The sequence below is a fragment of the Nannobrachium achirus genome (genome assembly GCF_963921795.1).
Source record: "Nannobrachium achirus genome assembly, chromosome: 20".
Taxonomy (NCBI): Eukaryota; Metazoa; Chordata; class Actinopteri; order Myctophiformes; family Myctophidae; genus Nannobrachium; species Nannobrachium achirus.
In genome coordinates this window covers 37,051,922-37,062,105 of record NC_137827.1, presented here as the reverse complement: position 1 = coordinate 37,062,105, position 10,184 = coordinate 37,051,922, and positions in this window count along the sequence as shown.

The following is a 10,184-nucleotide window of genomic DNA, read 5'->3' as shown; positions in this document are numbered from 1 at the left end:
TTGATCCCGTTTGATACGTAAGCACCACTCTTTTTACTACAGTAAGAATTTTTTGATCTCCTGCAAGCACCTGTTTTTTTCTATTTTTTTATTCATTCTCTTTGTTCCTTAAAGGAGTATTTCACCTTCAAAATGAAAAATGTTCTATTGATTAGTCACACCATGGAGACTTGAGTTCAATAATATGTTTTGTATTCGTTGCATTCCTAAGACAAAAAAATGGATTATAGTAAATTTACCCCCAAAAGAAATACCCAAAAATATTATTGAACTCAAGTCTCCATGGCGTGAGTAATCAATAGAAAAAAAGTATTTTTGTTGTTCTTTTTCAGTTTTTCCTCAGATGGCAGATAGCAGATGACCTAAATGACAAAATCTATTTTTCAAATGCATCTTATGTGAAGTGAAGCTATCTAGTCTAAGTATAATCTCATCTGCTTTTTTCTTTCTTTTGTTTTGTGCTATTGTTAATAACCTGAATGCTGATGATGATGTTGATTGTAATACTTAAACATGAACATAAACAAGTGTAAGGTTACAACACCCCAGTAGTAGGCTACAGGAAATCAATGTTCCGTTCATTGCAGAGACGAGGCTTGTGCATGTTTATGGCAGATATGAAACTGCATCTCTGTCTGTGGGGGAGTACAGAACAGCACTATAGGAGAGGATGTGGTCACAGCGTAGGCTGTAGATCATGTTTTAGTACCAAGAAATGGCAGATGTGAAACCTTCAACCTAACCACAACCCTATTCCTTGCAAAGAACACCTGCCTTTCTGCAACCACCGTCAATGCAGGTCTCTGTGCAAACAGAAACAGAACAGAGAATGTTCTCTCTGTTGTTTTCCATGTCAACTGTAGATGCGGTATGAGCATGTGTCTGAGGAGTTATGGTGTAATGTCACCAGCTGTTACTTATAATCTGGTGCACGAATACAATTGTGTTTTATTCTACTGGGTGTAATGTGAGAACACATCTTTATAAGCATACATTACTGAAATATGGCATAGGCCTACAATATGCTGTTTTATGGTTATGTTTTAACAATAGGACCTCAAGGACCCCTAAGGGGTCCTCCGAGTTACTACAGGGGGTCCTCCAAATCTTTGATTGATAGTAACTTTTTTCCTCCTTTTTTTATATTAACCATGAACTTTATAGTGTCCATATTCGGAGAACTTTAGCCAAAAATAGACGATCTACAAGCTCACAACGCCTCGCAGAGCTTGTAGATCGTCTATTTTTGGCAAATAGATTTGGTGTAGAGGGGGAAAAGAGCACACTAAGTACAGAGTGAAAGGTCAAGTTTATTAAAGGAGTATTCACCCCCAAAATGACTTTTTTTCTATTGATTAGTCACGCCATGGAGACTAGAGTTCAATAATATTTTTAGGTTTTTGTCGCATTCCTAAGACAAAAATGTGTTAACAATAAATTTACCCCCATTGATTCCGGATGGTGACCCATTTCGAAACGGGTCACCATCCGGAATCAATGGGGGTAAATTTACTCTAATCAAATTATTGTCTTAGGAATGTGACAAAAACCAAAACATATTATTGAACTCTAGTCTCCATGGCGTGACTAATCAATAGAAAAAAAGTCATTTTGGTGGTGAACTACTCCTTTAAGTATTGACGGTTCAAGTGGTTAAATATCTGAAAACACAAATTGACATGAATCCAAAATACACTGACGATTGTGCTGTCAAACGATGAAACTAAATGGAATCTATGAAAAGGTGGGGGTCCCTGCTTCATATCTCTCTCAACTAAGGGGTCCCTGGCCTGAAAACGTTGAAGACCTCTGCTTTAGAAGAAATTACTTCTGTTTAAAGTAGATAATGGACAGTGTTATTCCTTGTCTTTTTTATTTTGTATTTCTTTGCCTCAAGTGGCTGAGTGTTGGAGGGATTCTTGCATGCAGTATCAAAACGTGTATTCACTGGATTGGAAACAATGTGGCTCCCAATAGAATGATGTAATTACTTTTCAGTATTAGCGAAGTTCCCAGCACCAGATGAAGCTTCAAAGACGAGGTTCAAGGTTCAAAATGGTCTTTATTGAGTTGTTTGGTTGGTTGGTTCTTGAGTTACATGAGGGACACACAGCCAGACCCACTCCCCCACATGCAGAGATGTAAGTGTTGGATTGAGTTTCAGAAACATTGGGGCCTTCTACATGGTAGAATTAGTAGGCCTACCTTCAACTGATTCTTTTTCAACAGCAAAAACTTAGACTGAAACAAAAAGAGACTATAGAACAAAGTGTACCCTCATGGTTGGTTCAACACAACTGAGTGAAAGGTCCAAAGCTGCAGCTAGGCACAGTAAAAGGCACTCACTCATATTATTATACAGTAGGCAGCCTAGTACACATATGAGCTCTGATGCTGTGCCTACTGGACCAGTATTTGCACGACCTCCAGTGGCAAAAAGTGGCATGACAAGGTGTGAAGAAAATGACACTAAACCACCACAGAATTTAACCAAATATAATTATCATCAAATAATTATTAAAATGCATAAAAAATAAAGATAATCATGCTTCTTGCATATTTAGGTATTTGGGTATTTTCAGTCAACAGGCAACAACACAAAGATATGTGTACCATAGATGGCTCTCTCCGTCGGTTTAACTTTTTCTGAACAGATACAGGCATATCCTACAGTGGTTTTCAAACATTTTCAGGTCAAGGATCAGCAAATGTATGTGTGTAGGCCTATGCCTAATTGGCCACAGACCCCCACTTGAAAATGTTTTGTGCTAAATACACCTCATAAGAGAAAATAAGATTCCAATTTTGTTAAAGACTTTCTGAATTCTTCCGACATTCCAAAATAAATAGTAGATCTTCAAGCTTGCAACTTGTATCCTGAAGTGCTGTGAGCTTGTAGATAGTCTATTTTTGAATAGACAAACTATAAAATAGGGGAGAAAAAAGTGATTATTCCTCATTTTTCTGGTGACCCACTCAAGGACCCTGGAGGGTCCCCAAGGCCCTGACAGAAGAAAGTACAGTTGAGTCCACGGGCCAGGCAGGCATGGGGAAGCAAAACTGGAACAGGAAGTTTGGAGAAATACTTTGGAGGCAATGGGCCCAATTCATCAAGCACTTTACGGCCAAATTACACCCATATTTTGATCTTACCGGTATTTAGGACAATTCCCAAGTTAGGGGTCAGATTCAGCAATGTTTTTTTGTCAGGGATTTTGAAGGTAAGACAGAAATACAAGCCAAATTTAGTCACTTTATTTACACAATATTTACGACCAGATTGATGAATTGGGCCCAATGAGAGCCAGCTGTTGAACAAACACTGTTTCTGAACTATTGGATCCTTTGTCAGTTAATCGATTCAGGAACATAAAAGAAGATTATTTTCTTTTTAAAAAGGTGAACGTTATGCATAATTGCATCTAAACAGGGGCATGTATCCGATACATGCTGCTGTTTAGATGCAATTATACATATTATCGTTCACTTTTTTATCGTTTCCGGGCTGGTATCAGAAGTGGGATGTAATTGAAAAAAGATGCACAAAGGGCCAGTGCACCCCAAAGGTGAGGCAAAAGCAGAATACTGGCTTTTTGCAATGTATTAACACTGCAGAAGCCCAAGTTCTAAGTCTCTAAGTGCTGGAGAAGTGTATTCCTAAGCCCTGGTGGTTACTGGCCTTCCACACACCTCATCGACAATGTGCTTTTGGGTCCCTGACAGCCACCACTCCCTAATGCTGGGTCCCACCAGTAGTGCACATAGACTCCTAGAGGTTCCAATTAAGTTACCTTATTACAATGAAAGGTTGCTTCCACAAAAGACTCCCGTAGAACATTGACACTGTGACACTCAACTACTGTAATGGGGTCTGTACAGGTCTCCCTAAAAAAAACCTCACAGCTAGCAGATTCAAAAATACTTATTCATACAGCTCCAGTATATTTAATTAATTTAAATATATATGGCCCCCCTTTATTGCTAGTCAAAGGCCTCTGGGCAATTTATACAATATAAAAGAGATGCATGCATATACAAATCTGTAGTCCAGGTGCTAGACAAACGACAGAATAACATTAAAATAAATCAAATCTGCACATTGGTTCTCAGCTCAACTTTTTTATTGCTGAGAACCTGCGGGTGCAAATTTTATTTGTTTACTGTTCTCCTGGGCACTGGCCTTATTGGCCCGGTCCATAATAATAAGCGTTCTAGAGCAAGGGTTCCCAAACTAAAACTGAGACACCCGCAAAAACAATCATAATTGAACTGGGCACCCTGAAAATTGAGGCACATTTAAGGGAGCTTAAAGTATCATGGCTGTCCAGCAGATGTCACTCTTGTCTCACGATCACCATCCTCAGTGGTTCTCAACCTGTGGGTCGGGACCCCCAGGTGGGTCTCCAAATAATTTTGGGGGGGGGGGGGGTCCCCAGATGATTAGCTTAATGTGAAAATTGTTTTCTCACTCAACGGTAAACAAACCAACATACAGTATAAGTGTACAGTAAGATGAAACACTTTTTCTTAGGTTGCCCTGGAAGAAAAAGTGAGATGGCAGTAAAATCAAAACATCTAGACATATTTCAGGATGTCTTCTATCATGTGAAATGATGAGTTAGCATCTATCACAAAGGGCCATCAAAATATGACTTATTAAAAAAAGTGGCCATGTGGCTCAACATGCTCAAGGGGTAAGTTGACCCACATGATATTCTTAAAGGACAACTTTGTTTTTTTACAACAAGGGTTCATATTAGAGAAAAGAAAAAGTGAGTGTTAAAATGTTTTCATTTGCTTCGTTCGATTGTTTGATCACGTTTACCGTGCTAAATGTGGGGCATGCGTACGCATGGAGGCATGCGTACAAGTGGCTACATAGGTCTATGTATTTTTAGACACAATAAGCCAGCAGTTTCTTTATTGCTATTTACAGTAACTCTTCTACCCCCATAAGTCATATCCAACCATGAAAGGCTGTGTTGTATCTGGGGAATGGGCTTATTCTGTGTAAAATGACATATTTAGCCACTTGTACGCATGCCCCCAACCACTGAAATAGGAATCTCTAAAACAATAGAAAGAAGTAAATTAAATAATTTTAACACTCATCTTTTATTTTCTTTAATTTCTATTCTAAAATATGAACCCTTGTTGTAAAAAACTAAAGTTGTCCTTTAATTTAACAGTTTAAACTTGAACAAATAATGTATTTACTTATCAAATATTTTAATAACACATTTCCCTTCTTTTTTTAGTCTTATTCTTTTCTCAGGGTTATTTAAACCGTTTAAGAAGAACTATTAAAACCAATTAAATAAAGTTTGTTATTCAGAAACCTTTGAATATTTGCAATTATTAATATAATATTGAAAAATGTTCTTAAATGAGTGTATTCATCAAAATGAAACATCATTCAGCATTATTTGAGTAGCAAAGACCTAATAAAAATATGAACGGTGATTCATATTGGGATAATTGTTTCAATTTACCCCAAGGCATTTGGTTAAACTTCCCCACAGCCACTTGACAAAACCTGGCTAGCTTAATGCTTCAGGCTGATCTTTATCTAAATGATTAATTTTATACATTGGAATATCACCAACATGCATGATATCGAAGTTTAGACCTGGTACATTTTCTTTAACATAAAAATCATTATACCATTAAAGTAAAATATTTGCTTCGCCCAGCAAAAACACTTTTTTTTTGTGTAGAAATGCTTTCCACTGTGCCCATGTGTCTGTCAACTCCACAGCCAGTTGGAAATTATGATTGTGCTCTTATTTTAAGGTCAAATGACAACTCATGTGTATAGTTTTAAAGGTAAAGGGGTGGTTCATCTTACCCACATCAGCTTCATCTTACGCCGTGCTCCCCCTATAGAGGGTATCTGCACATTTCTAAAGTGACAATTTAAGTCATTTTAAGACCATTTTAATACCTCTAAAATAAAATAAATAACATTCTCCATATTGTTGCTCGTCAGGGTGGGGGGGTTCAAATATATATATTTTTTTAGGGTTTGCGGCCTGAAAAAGTTGAGAACCACTGATCTACAGTATGTCAAGTGTTATACCTGTGTTAATCTCTCAAAAACAGATCTTTGACGATGGGTTCCCAGATTGTACCTGTTTTGACTGTATCCATTGACATATGGTTCATCGATTCTGATTGATGCTGATTCTGATTGATGCTGATTCTGATTCTGTAAGCAAGCCCAAGATTTATTGTTGGCACGTTTGGAGCAATATATGGCCAGGGTATAAATAGGGAAGGGAGTGACAGTCCTGACTGAAGACTCCCCTTATCTTGTCAGCAAAAGTGAGACAAGAGACCTAACAGTAAAATAGTAGTTGTTTTTATCTCCCATGTCCCAGTCTGATGAGAAAATTTGTCTTGATGGGGCATTTCACCCATGGAAGAATTACTCAACTCAATGTAAATAGTATTTTGTTGTTGTTGGGTGGAAACCTTATATGTCCAAAACCGTTTAAAAAAATAATTTAACTAGTGAAAATTGCCGATCTACAAGAACACAACGCCTTCATCACGAGCCGCTGTGTGCTTGTAGATCTACTATTTTCAAAGGTTTTGTGCGACAGTCTTGTATGAAGCAGGTCTTTACTTTATGAAGAAAAAAAACATACAAATTTGAAACTTGGAGATACAGGGTTTCTCCCCGACAGTGATGATTTGTAGTATAGGAAATTGTGAAATTTGCACCATATATGGCCAGAAAAAGAATGAAGTTTCACTTTTTTACCATTAGAGGTCGTACAATACCTACTGGCAGTGGTCCAGAAGGATCAAAGCGCATGTGTACTGTATGAGTGACAGCTTTTCTTAGCATTACTGCACCTGCAGATTTGAATCTTTCACTCAGTTGTCTTGAACCAACCATGAGGGTACACTTTCTTCTAGGTCTCTTTTTGCTTCAGTGTAAGTTTTAGAAATTTAAAAAAATACAATATGCAACATCAATGATAATAATTTCTACGCAAAGTCCATCAGCGAGGATTAAATGCTATGATATTTCTTCCATCTAGGCGCAGAGGGAAACATTACTGTCCAGCAAACACCTCGAGACCTTGTCGTTCATCCTGGCACGTCCCTAAAAGTTAACTGCTCTTATTCAGGAACCACCAGCCATCCTTATATGTACTGGTATCGCTGGACCACCTCTGGTGGCGTTAGTCTGGTATTCACGTCCATTGGCAAAGGGACTGTCCATCGGCAAAGGTCCAGTGTGGAGGGCTTCAAGTCCAGTGTGGAGGGCTTCAACGCCAGAAGGCCAGATGCATTGAACTTCATCCTGGAGTCGGCTCAGGTGTCTCTAGCAGAGCCTGCAGTGTGGTACTGTGCAGCAAGCTCCACAGTGTAACATGTCAGCGCTGATCCTATACAAAAACCACATGCCAGTAATTCACCACACTGACAGCGAATAGAGAGTTTATCACACGTTCCATATTAGATAAAGAGCTTACCCGGAAAACACACAACAGCTGTTGTTGGGTATGTTGTACAGTATCTATCACAATTTATTAATTAGGGATGGGCTTTTTGGGGGGTGACCCAAAGGGTTATGAAAATCACAGAACACCTACATTATGCAAACTTTCCTGAACTTTCAGGAAAATCTGTATCATGATTTGAGTGTTTAAGGTCTGATGGAGCCTTTATTTTACTGAAATGATATATGGTGTATAATGGTTTATTATTATTATGAACCACTAATACAGTCACGTTATGTAGCAATAGAGTCACAGTCCTGGAGGGCATTTTGAATAACCAACACACAGCCTGTGTAATATTTCAATAGATTTGCTTGTCTTGCATTCGACCCAGTAGACTAAAACACATTTATGCACCGGATTATATGTAACAGCTGGTGATGTGACACAATAAATACGCACAGTTGACATAGAAAAGTGTACATGCATGCTCTCTGTTGTTTATGTTTGCACAGAGACCTGCAGAGACGGTGGTTGCAGAAAGGCAGGTGTTCTTTGCAAGGCATAGGTTGGTGGTTAGGTTGAAGGTTTCACATCTGTCATTTCTTGGTACTAAAACATGATCTACCGCCTACGCTGTGACCACATCCTCTGCTCTTGTGCAGTTCTTTACTCCTCTGCAGACAGAGATGCAGTTTCATATCTGCCATAAACATGCACAAGCCTCGCCTCTGCAATGAACAGAACATTGATTTCCTGTACTACTACTGGGGTGTTGTAACCCTGTTTATGTAGAAGTATGTAGAGTAGAAAATAGAAAGTCAAAAATAGAGATCACGTGAGATGGTGGAAAACTGATCTCAGATCTTATAAAGTTTATGGAAACTTTGCTTCATATGTGGGGAGGAAATTGTTGAATTCTCATACATTTGACTGATAGGCAGGGTGCTAAAAATACCCCACCCTGCTACCCTAACTTCAACCAAAATCAGTTGACTTTCCGAATTATTGATCTCATCTTACGCTTGTGGAAACTTTGTTTCATGTGGAGAATTCTTTGTAATGTTAATAAAAACTATACTATAAAAAAATAACAATTATTATACTAACTTTGAACTGATATGGAAGACAATGGTGGCACCTATGGTGGAAATCCTATCTTTACATTTGAGGTAAAACTAGTAGTTGACATAAGCCTGAGAAGCATAATGATGTCACTTAACTCGGATCAAAAGAAAGAAATCACTTGGTTTTCTGAAAAAGTTTATTTGAGTATTAATACATGTCAACAATGGCAGATAAAGATACATTATCCTAAAAAGAAAATTAGTACATTAATGTATTTGCAAAGCATTTAATGAAAAAGTGTCAATGGTTCCTCTTGTGTACAGAATTGGTTGACAGTTTATTCCTTTCACATAGAAAATGTCTACAAAGCCAAGCCACTGCAAGTTAACATATTATTTTATGCTCCCCTAAACTTGTTTGCCATTGTGATGGTTCAGAAATCAGATGTTCTGCGTCTTTTATATTGACTCTGTATAATAGAAAGAAAAGGACAATTTAGTGAAGAAATCTCTTTAATTGAATATACTTTTCAGTCCTGATACAACTGTTAACAAAGAAAAATCATAATAAAAAAGTTTTTTTTGTTATATACAGTATTTGTCAAAATTGTTTTGTTTTTATACAGAATTGGTCAACTATTTGATCTGTTTCCTTCCACATAGAAAACATTTACAAAACCACTGCAAAATATAGATATATAGAAAATATATGTAGTATGCTTTGAATGTATTAAATTAAAAGTAAAATAGAATGAGTTCCCTTGAATTTGGTTGCCATGGTGACGGGACGGCATTCAGTTGTTCTGCTTTTTCGTTTGGGTCTAGAGAGAAGAGATGAGTTACTTACTTTTCAATTAATTAATTTTCAATATACTTTATTATGATCCAGACATCAGTCATATCAAAACTAGACTACTGCAACTCCCTCCCGGCATGTGCACTTAAGCATTTCCAACTGCTGATCCTAAATGCCGGGGCACGACTGGTCTTCAACCAGCCAATATTCTCACATTTCTCCTCCCTTCTCCGCTCCCTCCACTGGCTCCTGATTGCTACCCGCACAGAACACGGATGCTGGACTTAAAAGCAGCCAATGGCACCTCCATACCTCCAAAGGCTGATCGAACACTACAACCCCACCCGTTTACTCAGATCAGCTAACACAGGGATGCTGACAGAACCCTCGCAAAAAACCCTTTGCCTAATTATGATATCACAATCCAAATCACTTTATTTTAAGTGTAGAGCATTTTATCTTGGTGACATTGGAGTGGGGACATAAGAGTATTGACAAATCACCCAATAACATTAAATACTCAACGTACATGTGTTAAAGTAACATGGTTCATTTTGAAGGAACATATTTTCAACCCACCTGAATCCTCCACAGTAAAGCCATAAGGAAGAGTCCATAGAAGCTGCTCTTGGCGAGGAAGAAGATGTAGGACATCTTTGCAGTTTGTATTATCCTCATATAATCTCCTGTAGAAATGTAAAACACCCATCTGAGCTATTTTCCTCCAAAGAGTCACAGTTAGGTCATTTGGTACATTTCATCTGATGCAGTGTACCATGGGTACATTTTAGCATGCATTGCCTCTAAAGAAATGATGCTCCATAAGCCTGACAGCATCAGCGACAGTCAGTGTTCTATACTGGACAA